A 16008-nucleotide genomic window follows, 5' to 3' on the forward strand; every position below is an offset into this window, starting at 1 on the left:
CAGACACGCTCAATATCCTGCACAAAGGTACAGAGGGGTACTTCTAAAAGTGAACCACTATTTAAACAATTTGAACAAAGTATCTATTAAGTGTTTACTGCGTGCTAAGCATTGTGTTAAGCACCAAGGACACTAACAGAAAAGTCAAAACAGCCCTAGCTAAAGGAGCTGACATTATAATTAATGGAGACAACACATTTCAGGGCACTTTGGCTTCAAGGCAAATGAAAAGGCCTATAAGTACTAAGGGTTCTACAAGTGGTATGGATAACAACGCCAATGGGTCCTTAAAGTGTGTCATCAGGTCAGAAGGCCATACCTAGAGGTCTGACCATATAATAGGGGCAAAATAATATGGTAAGGGCTGGTAGTCCTCTGTGTCTCCATGGAAGGTTTATAGTTAGTGACTCCTAGCTCTTTGAGGAGGTGACTAGGTGATGCAATGGATAGAGTGCCAGGCCTGGAGTCAGGAAGACTCATCTTCCTGAATTCAAATTTGTCCTCAGATACTTAACTAGCTGTGTGACCCTGGGCAAGTTACTTAACCCTGTTTGCCTCAGATTCCTCATCTGTAAAATGAGCTGAAGAAGGAAATGGCAAATCACTCCAGTATCTTTGCCAAGAAAATTCCAAACCAGCTTGCAACAACTCAACAACAAATATACTTTAGGGTCAGTTAACAACTCGACAACAAATATACTTTAGGGGCAGTTAGGTGACTCAGAGGAGAGAGTGCCAGGCCCGGAGTCAGGAAGACTCATCTTTGTGAGTTCAAATCTGGTTTTGAATACTTACTAGTTGTGGGACCCTGGGCAAGTCACTTAATACTTTTTGCCTCAGTTCCTAATCTTTAAAATGAAATTTCTTTAAAAAGAAATGGCAAACTACTCCAATATCTTTACCAAGAAAGCTCCAAATGAGGTCATAAAGAGTTGAACATGGCCAAAATGACTGAACTAGAGCTCATTTAACCTAGATAATCTAACTTTACAGCCCAAGTAATACTAAACAGTGTTCTTGGTGCTGGGAGAAATAGGACATACAACATCGGAAGAAGAAGAAGAAATGAATTTGCTCCCTCTTCCCATAGTATGGGGCTAACCTTCAGCATCTTTAGCTTTCACTCACCTTACTTTCTACCTCATTTTCCAATCGCCAGATGCCCTCCATCTCAGGTCAAATCCTAAGATAGTATGTGACTGTTCGGGCATGGGAAGAATCCTAGAGTGGTTACCATTTTCCTGTGTGATGTTACTAAATCTCAGGCATAAAAGATTTCACTCCCAGCCCAAACCTAGAACCTATTAATACAACAGGCTTCTAACACTGCTCAAAGAGTAGGAAATTTATTAGTACATGCTAGGGAAGAAACCAACATCCTTGTCTGTGTAAAGCTCCAGTTTTCTCCAAAAATCTCACATTGGGACATTTAATAAGGCTGTAGTAATTAGTTTTACTTAGGAGAGAAAAAAAGTAAACTAAAATGGATTTTTACATTTCAATTCCCATCAATGCTTTCTTTACAAAAACTATATCCGGGGGGGTTAAGTGACATCAGCATTTGACAACAGCTAAATCCAGAGACCAAAAGAATAATCAATGGATTTACTAGCTTTTACAGATTTATTCTGTAATCTATTCATCTCAGTCAGCTTCCTGCACATTCAAATTACCAAGTATAGCATTTGAGTTCATTAGAGAATTAACAGGTTCTGGGGGCAACTGTGGGCTGGAAAACATGACAATAAAGCTCTCTTTTTTAACAGTCACTACACGGCACTAAACCTGCCATGCTGAAAAGATGTGGGCGAACTTAAAAAGTTAAAATAGCAAGGGACGGAGCAGACTTAAATTCTGCACAACATTTTCTACACACAAAGACAGCGTCAGTAAGGGCAGCTGCTGGTGGGCTTTCTTTTGACCAACAGCCATCCTCTGAAGTACAGCAAAGGTGACTGTCACTGGGGCTGTCTGAGTGCGGCTGAAAACATGGCTAGTATATAAGCTCCTTGAAGGCAGAGAATGTTTTTTGCCTCTTTATGCATCCCCAGCATTTAGTATCATGCCTGGTACACAGTAGGCCCTGAATAAATGTTTATTGATTGATTGATGGGATGTCCCTATACAAACACAAACCAGGTAAATTTCCACCTGTGGTAGCAGGCTTTACTTTTCTCATACAGGAACAATACAAAAACTCTACCTTATCCCATGTGAATGGTGAAATTCCTATTTGCCAAACATTCTTCCTGGGCCCAGACAGACCTCTAGACTATCAGTCCTTTCCAATATTGAGCACACAGTTGAAGCTTTCTCTTTCAGGGACTACATCATTGTTTGCAGCTTTTTCTTTTCTAGTTCTTCTGGCACCTTTATTCCTACTATTCTGTTCTATTTCTGTCTTCCATACACCAGAAGAATCTGAGTTCCTACCACTGCACAAAATCAAGAGAAAAATCTATGCTCTATTCCAATTTTTGCCATTGATTGGCTATAGACACTGGATCTGGAGTCAGAAAGTCCCGAGTTCAAACTTTGCCTCAGATACTTACCCATATGACATAAGCCACTTAACCTCTGTCTGCCTCAGTTTCCACAGTGGTAAAAGGGGGATAATAATAGCCTCCCAGGGTTATTGTGAGGATCAAATGAAATAATGTTTTTAGAACACTTTGCAAACCTTAAGGCACTATATAAATGTTAATTATTGCTATTTTTAAAAATTATTGCAAAAACCAATATATAACTCTTAGGCTATTTGTCATTTGTCATGTGTCATTTGATATTGAGCTCAATTCTTACACTAAGTAAAAAGCAAATGCTTTCCATCTCATAGGATTCTGAGGGGCAAAGGTAACCAGATTTGATGGACATAGAAAGAAATGACTGCAGAAGCTAGAGACCTAGGGATATTTAGCCTGCAGAAGGAAAGAACTGAGGAAGAATGGGTGGACAGAACTGTCTTCAAATATTTAAAGGATCACCATATGGAAGAGGGATCAGATTTACCTATGGGACTCCATATAGTAAAATCAGGGAATATACTGAAGGGAATATACAGAAAGGAGGCAGATTTGGGCTCAATCAAGGAATTTCTCAGTAGTCAGAACTATCAGAAAATAGAATAAGTTATCTCCTGATTACACTGTCACTGAGTTACTCATAGTATAATGGAAAAAACCTGGATCTGGAGTCAGAAGACATGGGTTTGAATCTCTGTTCTGCTGCTTAATTCCTGTGTGACTTTGAGCAAATCTTTTAACCTCTCTGGGCTCAGTTTCCTCAGCTATAAAATAAAGGAATTGGACTAAGTGGCCTTTAAGTTTCCTTCCAGCTCTAATCCTAATTATGCAATCCCTTCATGATTCACAACTCCCTCAACCCATGTTTGTGGCATAGTGAGAGCAGCTAATCACTAGAGGGCCCAAGGTACACACAGATAAGTAGAATGATGCCAGATATCACATGGCTCCTAATCTTAATTTTTCACATGAGTGCTTCCAGATGTTTCTTATCTGCATATAAAAACTGCTTAATGTCATCAAGCTTCAGCATATTATAAAGACTCCTTAAGAAAACCCACAACCATTCAATCAAAAGAGAGGTCTGACAATTCACACAGGAAAAACAAAATGGAGGAAAAATGCCCATATCCTGACTATGACATGCTGTTGAATGGGAAGCCCATTGAGTGACTCCATCGCTACATATGTATAACATACAAACTATGAACCTAGATATGCAGAGCAGATGAACTAAGATCAGAGACCCCAAACTGAAAAGAGAAACTGAAAGAGAAGAGCTAAGATTGGGTTGCATGTTGGAAAATTAAACAATGCTTTTAATAATCAAAAGCTGCTTTCTGACACCAAAATCCATATTTTTTCATGAAGTATACCAAAATTAAAATATTCTGGAAATGTTATAAGGCTGGGCATCATGGAAGAACATGGCAAGAACTCCAAAAAACCAGGACCACAGATGATCCAATGGCCAGGTAGAAAGAGATATAGTGGGTGTAAATAGAATGTAACATTATTCCTAACAATGACTTGGGCTCGTTATGGTCATAAAAGTCATTAGCCAGACAACGTGCGACTGGAAAAGGAGGCGTGCCAGTCACATACATAAGTAAGAGGTAAGGGTAACAGATAAACAGTCTTAGTAATACAATTGTATCTGTGTAAAGATAAAGAAGATTTTTGACACATTGGTAATTCTCCAATAAGGATTTACAGAAGGAAATTGACAAGAATATAACTGACCAAAAAGATACAAATGTGCTGTGATCTGCATTGATAGAGGGTGTACTCACATACAGGAGAACTGTGATCTATAAGTATACAGAGTGTTCAAAAAGTCTTGGTGCAGTTTTAAGCATTAATAACCAAAAAATATACTAAAACTATTGGGACACCCTGTATAAGTATTCCTAGCACCTAACATGGTGACTTGCATTTCTCTACGTATTTAAAGTTTTGTCAAATGGAATTAATTAGGTACACAGAGCACAAGTATCTTAAGACTTTGACTTCAAGGGTAAACAAGGCATATGTAGATTTAAATAGCTATTTGATATCCCAATCTCACTTCATTCCCCAGTACAAAGTTGTTCTCTCTTCCATCTCTTGAGGACTAGGTCTCCTCCACTCTCTGTCACTATCTATAATCAATCCTGTAGCTGTCTCTATTTCTAATTTCTGCCACTGTTTCTTCTACTGTTATTCTATCATTTTTCCCCACTCTTCTCAGCTTTCCTACCAAAAAGAAGTAGACCAGTAGTTTTAAAAATATGATCCAGAGACCTCTGAGTTCCTGAGACCCTTTCAGGGGGTCCACAAGGTCAAAACTATTTCACAATAATACGAAGGTGTTTAAATTTCCAACAAGGTAAATATCAATAGACAAAAGCAAAGAAAATAAGCATTTATATAGTATCGACTATGTGCTAGGCACTGTGCTAACAAGCACTTTACAAATATTATCTCATTTGATCCTTACAACATCCCTGTTGTAGGTAGGTATAGTTATCCTCATTTTACCATTGAGGAAACCAAGCCAAACAGAGAAAAAGTGACTTGCCCAGTTAGAAAGTGTCTGAGGCTGGATTTGAACTCAGATCTTCCTGACTCCAAATCCAGCACTCTAGCTACGGCACCATTTAGTTGCCTCTAACCCACAAACCCAAAAAGTCTATTGGGGTACTCAATAATTTTTAAAGAATAAAAAGTGATTCCAAAACCAAAAGGTTTAAGAACTGCCTCAGTGGACCATGTAATCATCACTAGCCAATCACAGTATTTATTTTCTATTTCAATTTTCTCTTTTTCCAGCAAACAACCAATCACAGAGTTTTCAACTTTTCTCAGCTATCAGTTCATAAACAACAAGCATTTATTAAGCAATTACTATATGCCAACCAGCCTGGTAGGTCCCTGTGGATATAATTACATACAATAAATTAAATAATCCCCTTCTCTCTCTCTCTCTCTCTCTCTCTCTCTCTCTCTCTCTCTCTCTCTCTCTCTCTCTCTCTCTCTCTCTCCACTTCTTAAGAATGTAGGAAGGCTAGTCAACAGATAATGAAAGTTTTACTGCATTTGAGGAGTTATTAATGCATTTGCAGTTTCAAAGATGCCTTATCTCTATTTTGTACTTCCCCAGCAGGTATATTCAAATTAAAATATTAAACACAGTCAAGCCCACATGAACATTAAAATGAGAAAGTCACAGAGTGCTTCATTTCCCTTGAGCATAAAAGACACTTATTTAGGTATCTTCAGCTCAACTTCCAGAATGCTTTGGTTTAAAATAGTAACAAGTGAAGTCATAAGGACCTCAGGAGTCATCGGATCCAAGTGGGATCTGCACGAAAACTCCTTTTCCCACCAATGGGGAGTTTGACTCAAGTAGCAGCAAATTCCACAAGCATTACCCTCCAGCTCTCCCCCTGTACCAGCATTAGTCAGCACCAGTCTCTAAACTAGGATCTTCTGTCCAAGCTCCCTTTTCCCTCCCCATAATGCCTGGTCCTGAGCCCAAATAAAAATCCTATGAAAACCCACTGGATTTTACCAGTTTGAGTACTCTCTTCCACTTGGCACCCAAAAGGACTTGACCTATTTCCAGTGCTTCAACTGCCCTTCTTAGTGTATTTCTCCTTAATATTTTCTCTCTCTCAACACTCCTCGTGCTGTGTTCTGTCTTGTGGTGTTCTCCCTTTTCTTATACTACACCTTGGAATCTCCAACTTCATTAAGACCGACATGTATGTAAAGGTGTTTATTTTATCTCTGTGAAAGTCCTATGGTCGTGTTAAAAGCTAAGAAAGGGGAGGTACTTTGTTAACAACTGATATCTTTTGGATGGTTTAGATGGTCTTAAGTAAAGTGCCTACAAAATCCAGCCATCTTTTTATGAAATGGTTCCTCAATACCCCTTAATGAAAATCCCTATCTTTCTAGTCTGTTGCTGAGTTTACTTGCTTCCTCAGGAAACTTTTTCTAACTGAAAAATCAAACCATTTAGATCTCGCGTTAAACTTCGACTAGACTTGTACCTCATAAAAGCACCATCATCTCTCTTCCATTTGTGACGTTGTTGCTGTTCTTTGTCCTTCATTCTCAAAGAGGACCAATGACGTCAGCAGGGTGATGTGTTGACTTACAAGTGAATTGGATTTAAGTGAGGCAAACCGTGCAGAGTCGTCAGCTTCACTCTCTCCTCCAGTCATTGGAGTCCAGAGGCAAGATAGAGCTCAAGACAACCAGCGATGGCCCAGGATGCAGTGGGAAACCTTAACCTTTGCAGGCAACGCCTATGCAGTGATTAAGGTGAGGTAAGTTGCCAACGTTATCAAAGGGTGACAGACTCTGCACACATCTCCTAAACTTTATGAGCTTCAGTTTCACATAAAACAAATGAATTGGAAAAGATGATTCCTAAGGCCTCTTAACAGCTCTAAATCTATGTTCCTATACCCAAAAGTAGGAAAATACTGAGCATATGAAAAGTAAGTTGGAATGGACACTGATTCTAATAATTCTGCACTCAAAAGTGGATACATTGGGATAATATATAATGTATGTAAATATGTTCATGGAACTGATTTGAATGTGAGGGAAAGAATGAAGGATTCTTAGAAGTACCAGGCGAAAGATTTCTCAGTAGCCAACACAGATGTTCAGGGGCTAAGTGCTATGAAGGTGCAAGATTGGCATTTCCCTTTATCTTGCCCGGGATCAAACACGAGCAAGCATTCTAATTAACATCTATTTTTTTCAATCAATGAAAATCCACCTTTTCTCTCTCCCCCCTCCCTTCCAGTTTTAAGAAAGAAAGAAAAACAAAGCCTTGTTACAAACACACATAGTTGAACAAAAGGAATTCTCACAGTGGCCATGTTTGAATGAAATATGTCTCAATTAGCACCCTAAGTCCATCGCCTCTTTGTCAGAAAGTGGGAAGAGGTTTCATCATAATTACTCTAGAATCACAACATGCATTTATTAAGCATCCACTACATACTAGCCCCTGGGGGAAAAATACAATGAATAAAACAATCTCAACTTAAAAAGAGCTTACATTCTAATGGCTGTAAATTGTATAAACAACTGTTTTATACTGCCACCAACCTGGGTAGAGCAAAACTGGGAGACAAAAAACGATTAAGCCTTCAAGAATTATACTTTCACTGAGAAGAGGCTGCTGTACATTTTTCTCATTGCTATTTTGGTTAATTTGCTGTTGGTCTAGTAGAAAGAATATAAGAGACAAGGGGAATGACCAGTTTCTTCTTCTTCCTTCTTCTTCTTCTTCCTCCTCCTCCTCCTCCTCTTTCCCCTCCCCTTCCCTTCTTCTTCTCCTCTTTCTATCTCCAGTTCCTATTACAGGGCCTTGCCCAAAAGAGGTCCTGAATAAATGTTTGTTGGGTTGGACTGACAAATTTTGTGTATGTTACAATATGAGCTCCTAAAAAACAGGGTTCATATCATATAGAAAGAAGTCTGTGTACAATGCTGGGCACACAAAAGGTACTTAAATGCTAAATGTCATAAGGAAGAAATTAGGAGGAAATTAGAGAAAGAAGGGGAGAAGGAGAGAAGGCAGTGAAGGTTAAAAAAATTTAGATTGCCTAGCATGTTTTATAGTTTCATCTTCAGTAGAAGCAATTAATACAGGCCTTGAAAAGGCATACTAACAAAAGATGAAGACTGGGGCCTCCTTATATATGTTAACTCAAAAAGAAAGTCTTCTGGTCTATTTTTCAGTCCTTACATATATAGTCTGAATATTTCAGTAAAGATCCTGAACGTCTTTTTCATCTTTGAGAATCCTATGTGTTTGGTCTCTCACCATGTTCTAGCTGGATTCATCTATCTAATCATGGTCTGAAACAATTTAAGATGTATTTAAGATGTTTTCAATTCTAAGAGAAGGAAAGCAGCCTTCAATTAGGAGCTGCCAATCAGTTGCTGCAGAGCAGGGAGGGAGACAGTCTGTAGTCACATAATAAGGAATACCAAATGCATCTGGGAGCCTAATAATGGAGACTGAAACAGCATACGAGATGACTTAGGAAGAGCCCGGGCACTCAGCAAAACCAGCCAATTAAGTACAAAGGCCCTTCACAGCCCCCATCCACCTGTCAAGAATTTTCTGTAGGTTGTCCAGCTGTTTCCGAAAACAGTTTGACACACAGCATTCTCTCCCTGCAGGAAGGTGAGGGGATATTAAACCCCAACGGAGAGGAGCTGTCCATGGGCAAATTCAGAAATGCTCACTTGATTAGGTGGCTTTTGTTAACAGGGTAAAAAAAAAAACAGTCTCCTCCATGAGCTATTACAGAGATACAGCTAACAGGGCAGAGAGTGAGCTGTTAACAGAATGAAAAAAAGGTGATGTATTTTTAATATTCCATCCCATGTTCCAACCTAAAGGGTTTATCACTGAAATGAAGTAAGTGAAGATTCTGCAAGCAACATAACTCAGAAAACAAAGTTATTATCTGGTAGCATGCCCTGTTGCCTTAATTTTTGGCAACTTTCCTTCAGTGAGAGACCTTTTAGATTGGGCTCATGCTATTGAATTAGTATGACATGATATATAGTAGCCTTGGGAGTAGGAAGAGAGGAAACAAACGTATGTGCCAGGAACAGTGCTAAGCACTTTACAAACATTTCATTGATCCTCACAACAACCTTGGAAGATAGGTGCTGTTCTAAGCCCCATTTTACAGATGGAGAAACTGAAACAGACAGCAGTTAAGTGACTTGCCTAGGATCCCAGAATTAATGTCTAAGGCTAGATTTGAACTCAGATCTCCCTAACTCCAGGCCCAGTGCTCTATTTATTCATTGAGCCCTAGGTTCAAATTCTGCTTCTAATTCTGTGAGCACAAGCAATTCATTTGTCCCTTCAGTGTTTTTGTATCTGGACCACTTCTGAAGTCTGAGGCAGTCTACAGACCCCTCAAAATGTTTTTAAATACATAAAATAAAATACATAGGGCTACAAAGAAAAGCAATTATGTTGAAATGCAACTATCAAAATTTTTTTTTGAAAAACAACTTCACAGGCCCATGGTTAAGAACCCCTGTTCTGGGGGCAGCTAGGTGGCACAGTGGGTAGAGCACCGGCCCTGAAGTCAGGAGGACCTGAGTTCAAATACGACCTCAGACCAAACACTTGACACCCTCGCTAGCTGTGTGACCCTGGGCAAGCCACTCAACCCTAATTGTCAAAGAGAGAGAGAGAGAGATAGAGAGAGAGAGAGAGAGAGAGAGAGAGAGAGAGAGAGGGAGGGAGGGAGGGAGGGAGGGAGGGAGGGAGAGAGGGAGGGAGGAGGAGAGAGAGAGAGAGAGAGAGAGAGAGAGAGAGAGAGAGAGAGAGAGAGAGAGAGAGAGAGAGAGAGAGAGAGAGAGAGAGAGAGAGAGAGAGAACACCCCTGGTCTATGTACTCAAAAATTCCTATATGACTTGCTATTCTGCTTTGGTACAGGGATTTTCACACCAGAAGTCTCTATCTCAATAAAATCACAGGTCTAGATCCCCCATCATCCTCTCCTCCCCCCTACAAAAAGAAGTCCATGTTAGGCTAAAATTCACAGATCATTCCAAAATTCCCCTTGATCTACATCTTCAGCCTCACGACCCAGCAAACATTTCCCCGAAATTGCCAATAATTAGCAAGACAATCAGGTCTGAGTTTCAACTGTTCCTGCCGCCCTCCCACTGTCTGTTAATGAGTAGCAAAACAGCAACAGGAGACTCCAGCCGGAAAAGCAATAGGCCCAGAAAATCCTTAAGTGCCTGCTCACCTTCTTGAATAATTGAAAGATCTAGCTGTTCTTCCTAAAGATGGAACAGGCGCTTTCAAGCCCAGCTCCACTCAAACCACGTGAGCACCAAGAACTTGGCTGTGGCCCAGGACACCTGGGGAGAACAGGGCACACCTGGAGCTGCTGCTTCTCTGAAGGGCCCAGTCCAGAAATCCCCTTCAGGATGCCAGGAGCTGACCCAAAGGGCCAGCTTACCCTACAGGCAAGCAGCTGGCAGCTTAGAGCTCAGTGATGGAATTGTGAATTTGGCTGGGTTAGGGTTAGGGTTAGGGTTCCCTAACCCTAACCCTAATTGCCCTAAATATCTCCGACTCTGTCCTCACAGAAGAGTGGACTTGTGTTGTTCAATTGTTTTTCAGTTTTGTCTGACTCTCTATGACCCCATTTGGGGTTTTTCTTGGCAAAGATACTGGAGTGGTTTGCCATTTCTTTCTCCCATATATAGCATAAGGGAAAGAGACAGGCAAGTTGGGAGACCCCAGGTTAGACACAGTTCTTCTTTGTTACCTATAACTATGAGCCTCAGTGCCCCACCTGTCAAATTAGAAGACTGGACTAAAATCTAAAGGTCCTTTCCAGTGCTAAAAATTCTCTAGTGAGGGCTCTAAATCTAGCACTGGAGTGTGTGATGTGGGTGGTATACCATTCACACAAAAACTGGAACACAGCTAGAGGGAGATCGGGGATGAGATCATAAAAGTGGGTTACACTGTCATTGCACATTATTTCACAAACAGTGACATTCCCCCTCATGCCAGCAGGAGCAATCTTCTGCAGCTAGGTGGTACAGCAGAGAGAACCCTGGACCTGGAGTTGGGAAGATCTGAGTTCAAATCCCACCTCAGACCTGTGTGACCCTTGGCAAGTTACTTAACCACTGTCTGCCTCAGGTTCTTCACCTGTAAAATGAGGATGATAATAATAGCACTCATCTCCCAGAGTTGTTGTGAGGATATAATGAGTTAATATTTGTAAAGCACTTTGCAAATCTTAAAGCTATATAAATGCTAGTTATTAGTATTCATTAGCATTATCATTATTATTCTATAAATATTTCTCCACAATAGAAAAATAATATTTGTTGGTCAAGGGTATGTAAATATTGCAACCACAGTTCCCATGCTAGAGCCTAGACAGAACCCCTCAGGGTCCCTCCATCTACAATCCTTTTAAATTACATTCTCCTACCCTCCTCCTACCCCCAAACTCCCCCAAATCTCATTCCTTTACAAAACATTTTACATACATTATCTTCTCATTCCTTTCCCTGGTCAAAACAAAACCAAAAAAAGTTCATCATTCTTCACAAATCTTGGTTACCACAAAACCTTTAAGTCTGGCTTGAGTGGTGTCATTCAGAAAATATCTATTTGAATTCAACATGTTGGCCAATCAGGTTATTAGCAAGCTCTGGCCCACACAACTTGTATAACTGTGGCATTTGGGAGGTATGGGAGGGAGGGAATTTCTGCATATAAACACTGCAGAACATTATGTCACAACCATTTAAAAACTGAAATGTGTAGGCTGGGCTCCCCTCCACCCAGCCTCTCTCTCTCCTAGTGATTAGTAATGAAAAGAACAGAAGCTTGGTTACATTTATTTCTCATCTGAAGAGTCCTAGGAATCCAGGCAAAGGTGTGTTTTGCTTTCTTGAGGCTATAGATACAGGGATTGATGTGGATTTTAAGAGCCATTAGCACCTATTGCAAACAGGCTTTGTCCTTTCTGTTCATCTTTCCTTTTTTTTTTCTACTGTCTATAGCAAAATAGCATTTGGGGAAGAAAAGAATGTCTGACCCACTCCACAGGCTCTTCATATCTGAGGTGTATTTCATACCATTGCTTAGCAGAACAAGGAGATGGACATGGTTGGTGTGGTTGAATCTAATCCAACCCAAACAAGCCATTATTAAGCACCCCCTGTGGAAAGAGCACAAACTCTGAGTCCAAAGACCTAGGTTCAAATCCTACTTACTATTTGTGTGACCTTGGGTAAACTGCTCAACCTTCCAGGTTCTCAATTTTGCCTTATCTGTACAAATGCAGGAGGGAGGGGAAGGAGAAGTTGGACCACACAGTTTTGGACGTCCACTCTGGCTCAAGATCTACGATCCTGTTATCTGTATGCAGCGAGGTGGTGCAGTGTAGACAGCACTGGGCTTGGAATCAGAAAGACACATCTTCATGATTTCAAACCTGGCCTCATACACTTACTATCTATGTGACCCTGGGCAAGTAACTTAACCCTCTTTGCTGCCTCAGTTTCCTTATCTGCAAAATGAGATAGAGAAGGAACTAGCAAACCACTCCAGGATCTTTGCCAAGAGAATCCCAAATTCAAACATGACTAAAACTACTGGACAGCAACAAACAGCAATTGTGTGCAGGGTGCTGAGCTAGGTGCTAGGGTCCCTGCACACAAGATGCTTTAACTCTACGAGGAGTATGTGTAGTGTAAGGTATAGAATGTACAGGGTATAACCGAAATGTAAATATGTGACAAATTTGAGGAGGAGGAAGAGCAGTAAGAACTATGGAGCTCAGAATCACAGAATTTGAGTCATTCCATCTAGTTGAACCCATGCACTGAAGGAATCACCACTGCGACATCCCCCACAAGGTATCAACCGGCCTCTGTTTAAAAAAGGAAAACCCCCCACCTCTCCAGGTAGCCCATTCATGGTGGGGTTCGGGGGAAGGACGGAGAACAGTTCTATTTGTTAGGAAGTTCCTCCTCTCACAGAGCTTAAATCAGAAAAGCTTTCTGACCCTTGAAGGAAGCTAAGGATTCTGAGAAATTCAGTGTTGCTGAAGTACATTCTAGGCAAAGATGAAAAGGATGGAGAAGGAGGAAAGCTTTCAGGAAATAATAGCAAGTCAGCAAGTTTGGGCTGGAACTTTGAATGGGTAAAGGAGAGTAATGGGTCATAAGGCTGAAAAGGTAGGTTAGACCTAGATTGCCAAGGATTTTCACTGCCAGGATGAGGAGTTTGCATTAAATCCTAGAGGCCATGGGGAGCCAAGGGAGGTTCTTGAGCAAGCTGAGTAACATGGTCTGATTTCTGCTTTAGGAAAACTGAGCCATAGGCATAGCTTAGAGAAGGAAGCAATGAGAAGTCCAATTAGGAAGTTGTAAAAGTCCAAGCAAGTGGTAACCGAGTTGGTAGCAGAGAGAAAGGAAGTGATGAAAACAATACTATGGCAGTCAACTCTGTGAGGACTTGGCAATTGATTTTATGTGAAAGGAGGGGGCACAGGAAGGGAAAGTGAAGAGTTGAGGATGATTCTGAGGTTATGAAAACTGAATGACCACATCATGGTATATGGTGTGAGATGCTGGCCTATACCTAGTTTCTGCCATACTGTTTTGCAGTTTTCCTAGTAATTTTTGTCAAATAATGAGTCGACTTTGTTTGAATACACACTGAAGCATGCTATTTTTCACTTTCTTTTTTCATTTTTTTCCTTTTATTTGGGTCTTCTTATAGAAAATGATTAATACAGAAATGTTTTGCACACGAATACCTGTATCTGATTGCTTACCATCTCAGAGAGGGGGGAAGAGAGGGAGGGACAGAATTTGGAACACAAAACTACCAAAAAAAAGTTTTAAAAACTGTTTTAACATGTCACTGGGGATAAATATATATATATTAAGAAAAAAAGGAAATTGAATGACCACAAAGACAGCAGTACCCCCAACAAAGTGATGAATAGGTATCTGTGCCCTTTGTTTTCCTAGCACTTAACACAGTGCCTGGCATATAGTAGGTACTTAATAAATGCTATAATCCTGAGAAACACGGAGAATCAGAGTTCAGAGGGAGGGACCATAGCCTCTTTTACAGAGAGAGAAAGCAAAAGGTGACTCCTTAGCAAATGGCTGTCTCTTACCCTTGCTCATTTGCATTCATATCCAATTAGTACATACTTCTCCTAAAGAGCAGAACTAGTAAAATATGAGAAACAATTTGGAGTAGTAGAAAGAGCGCTGGACTTGTTGCCAGGGAGACTTTGCTTCAAAGCTTACCTCACATACACCCCAATTATGTTACCCTGAAAAGACCATTTCACTTCTGACTTCATTTTCCTCATCTGTAAAATAAGGGAGCTCTGAGGGAGTTCTACACGGCCTCTGAGGTCACTTCCAAATCCACATCTGTAACTCCATCGTCTTCAGATTAGCCCTCAAGTCCTTGGCTGCCCTTTCTGATTCAAGTTTCCTGTCCCTAAGAAGAGTCAGAAGGGACCTCAGAAATTGCCTAGTCTGACTTATACCTCCATACTAGAGGGGAAGAGAGGGGAAGGAAAAGAATGAGACAACAGGAAAAGATTAGTGAAGAAAAGGGCACTATTTTAGAAGGGAGAGAGAGAAAGAGTACAGAGAAGAGGAAGAGGGTATGTAGAAAGAGACTTAATTTGTGATTTCTGCACTTGAAGTAGGTGGCAAGGGGAGGTGGGTGGGGAGATTAAACTAGGGTGTAGCCACCAGGAGAAGGATGACCATCATGGGATGCCAAGAAGTTTCTAAGCCACAGAAAAGAAAGCACCTGTAGGAAGAGCCAGAAGCAAGACAGGTAAGGAAGGAAGTAATCCTGAGGATGGCACTATTGGCACCCTCTTGATTTCCCCCCAGGAAAAAGCTCTGGTCACTTTGCCCTAGTTACAGCTCTGAGGAAAGGAAACTAAGTGAAGTAATTTCATGACTAGAAGAAAATTCACTCATAAACCAAAAGAGCTGCTTTTATTTAAACCAATCTTGACTCTACAGCAGCTACATCTACACTGTGCAGCAAAGAATTACTCATCAAAACCCTACAGGAAAACAAAGCATCCTTATTAAGTTTTCCTGATGTTCCTGACTGGGGAGTCTCAAGAACAAAATGCAATGGGCTGTTCATTGAACTGCCTCCATTAAGGCACATGTCAAATGTCACCAAGGCTTTGGTAATGAAGAGAGCAGTGTCTTCCATCCTCCCTAACCCAAATGATGAAAATAGTCATCCACAAAGACATTGTATCAAATTTCCTGCCACATGCCTCACACCTAGAGAAAAGGCCCTGGGGAGATCTTTAAAGGCCATGAAGACACATCACAGAATCATTCTCTGATCCTTTTCCAGACAAACCAACTGCCTAAAGAATCACAATGCCTAGCACTTAATACGGGCTAGCTGATTGACCAAATGACTAAAGAAACAAGCCTCAGCTTTCAGCCTCCCAGAAGTAATAACTGACATTTACGTAACACCTTAAAGTAGACAGTAAAGTTTACATACATCACGTCATCTGACCCTCTGAATTAACTAATATAGGTATAATTGCCCCCACCTTACAGATAAGGAAGTTGAGGCTTAGAGAGGAAATTAAACGACTTGACAATAATACACATATAGAAAATATCAGAGGCAGGATTTGAACTCAGGTCTTCCTGACTCTACTCTAGGAAGTGGTTTCATCACATCCCACTGCCTCTTCAGAGTGATAATCTTACATGTCTTCTGCATGTCTTAAATTATTGATTTTTTTGTTCTTAAGGAGCAGCATGACCATTCTATTTTATTTAAGTTACACTATAATAGAATGTAAGCTCCCTGAGGGCAGGAACTATTTCATTGTTATCTCAGCTCCTAGTATAGTGCTTGAAAAAGAGTAGTCATTTAAT

The 16008-nt window shown here is 40.6% G+C and overlaps 1 protein-coding gene across 2 annotated transcripts in view; it reads right to left on the reverse strand.

Moving 5' to 3' along the window:
• The window catches only part of FRMD3 (FERM domain containing 3), a 329102-nt gene that overhangs the window by 170753 nt on the left and 142341 nt on the right, over window positions 1-16008 (reverse strand). The window lies entirely within an intron of this gene.

This window comes from Phascolarctos cinereus, unplaced genomic scaffold, assembly GCF_003287225.1.
Source record: "Phascolarctos cinereus isolate Bilbo 61053 unplaced genomic scaffold, phaCin_HiC Scaffold_4;HRSCAF=312, whole genome shotgun sequence".
In the NCBI taxonomy this organism is placed as follows: domain Eukaryota; kingdom Metazoa; phylum Chordata; class Mammalia; order Diprotodontia; family Phascolarctidae; genus Phascolarctos; species Phascolarctos cinereus.